This window comes from Arachis ipaensis, chromosome B2 (genome assembly GCF_059453495.1).
Source record: "Arachis ipaensis isolate K30076 ecotype BB chromosome B2, ASM5945349v1, whole genome shotgun sequence".
Lineage (NCBI taxonomy): Eukaryota > Viridiplantae > Streptophyta > Magnoliopsida > Fabales > Fabaceae > Arachis > Arachis ipaensis.
This window is the reverse complement of record NC_142437.1, coordinates 108,039,650-108,041,715: the sequence shown is the minus strand read 5'-3', so window position 1 is coordinate 108,041,715 and position 2,066 is coordinate 108,039,650. Positions and strand designations below refer to the sequence as shown.

General features: G+C 33.8%; 1 long non-coding RNA gene across 1 annotated transcript; it reads left to right on the top strand.

The window, feature by feature from the left end:
• The first annotated feature begins 665 nt into the window (after positions 1 to 665).
• LOC110268982 (uncharacterized) lies at positions 666 to 1,109 on the top strand. Its single transcript, XR_015904889.1, has 2 exons — positions 666 to 744; positions 854 to 1,109. It is a non-coding gene; the product is annotated as an uncharacterized LOC110268982 (long non-coding RNA).
• The last annotated feature ends 957 nt before the right edge of the window (positions 1,110 to 2,066 follow it).

Sequence of the window (2,066 nt, the reverse complement as noted above, 5' to 3'; positions counted from 1 at the left end):
AAAAAAAAAAAAAAAAACGCAAAACGGCAAAACTGAAGTAGTGAACCCTAAATCAAACGCAGCCCCCATTTGATCTTCTTCTTCCCAGAGCCACAAACTCATCTCCTCTCCTCTCTTCTCTGAGAACCATAGAAGCCACCGCAGCCCCCAATCGCGCAGCCACCGCATCGTTGTCATCACTGAGCTCGCCTTCTCTCTGTTCGCCGGTGTTGGGTCCTCTGTCGTCGCCATTGCTCGCCTTCCACCTCGCCGCCGGTAAGTAATACTTTGTTCGCAGTTTCGCACTTCACAGCCATCTCCTCGGCGTCTGCTTGCTGGTTTAGGGTTTAGCAATGATTTCTGATAATACTTGTTATTTGTTTCAAATTGGTTTGCTTATTAGCTGGATTTTCTGAGGTTATTGTTTGTTGATTTAAGTTTTACTGTGGAGTTTGCTGAGTTAATTTCATTCATAATTTTTTGAAATTTTATTCTTGAGTTGCTGTTTTTTTCTGTTGTGTTCTGAGTTGGGGTGAGTTGCTGTTTTTATCTTCCAACTATTTAGTTGGCATGATTCCATCATGTTTGGGAAGCTTTAGTCAATCTCTTCAATATTTGTCGCTCGCAGGGAACAAACTGACTGGCAATATTCCTCAAACTTATGTGAAAGGAAATGCCCTTCACTTGATTGATTTTAGTTCTAACAAGTTGTATGGTCAATTACCAAGAGCACTTGTCAATTGCAGAATGCTAGAGTTTCTTGATGTGAGACATAACCATTTCAATGACTCATTTCCTTTCTGGTTAGGATCTCTTCCTAAGTTGTATGGTTCTTTCTTTATTGATTTGTCTTCATTTTCATTGTCCAACAAAGGAGTTGTCATGGATTATCTTGGGGGTCAATACCTTTGCGGCCATGAAGTACCTGCTTGGAAGTTGAAACAATGTTGGCATGGACTAAAATATTTGTGGTTTGTCCTTGTCCAATTAGTATGGAACTTATGGTGAATGGTTTTGTTAAATTTTGATGGATGATAGTTTAGGTGTTTTGTTAAATTTTTTGAATTAATTTTATTGATGATTGATGATGTTTTTTAAATATTTGAAGTTATATATTTAATTTTTAATAATTTTATTTAATATTTAATAAAACCGGTTGAATCTCGGTTGAACCCCAGTCGAACCAGTGAACCAGTCACTCTACCGGTTCATTGACCAGTTCGGTTCTCGCAACCTTGATAAAAACACAATAGACTTACTATTTCAGTTGAAGGTTTTGGTACATAACATATGAAGTATCCGTCTGACCAGGAAAATATATATATATATATAGTATCCGTGTGTGGAATACTTGCAGCGGAGGCTTAGCTCAGATAGTAAATCATGTGCCTCTTAATATGCTGCATTCGGATTTAAACTTTGGTATATGCACTAAGTTGAAAAGGAATCCTTTAGTGTTACCTTTTAGTATTGTGTGGGTGTGTGTAGTGTGGGTGTATAGTGATACTTAGGATTGGGAGTTATCTAATCCATTCGACCAAAAAAAACTTGGAGTATATATAGAAATAAATCCTCAAGAATTTTGCATAGGACATTTACGTTCTTAATAAATTTTATTATGTTAAAATTTTTAATTTTTATAAAAATAAAATATATAGATATATTTATTATATTTTTAAAGATTTATTTATCTCAAAAATAACAGATTTAATTAATATAAAAATTTATATGTTTTATTTTTGTAAAGTATATAAACTTTAATGATAAAATTTTTTTGAAGATATTTTAAATATATGCTCTTAAAATTGAGTTATCTATAATTAAGTTAAGTCTCACTTTAATTTCTAAGATTAACGAATTGTACTGATTTAGTCTTTGAAATCTCAATTGCTCTAAATTGATCCTCTAGATTCGAAAAAATGCACGATGTTAGTCTCTTTTCCATTTCCGTTACTGGAACACTAACGCCATGAATGACGTAGTCAATTTTTGCCACACTTGACATAAAGAAATAGTGTCGTTTGTGATTTGGCACTAAATGCACCTTGAAACGACATTGTTTGTCTTTGAATAACAAATAAAACATT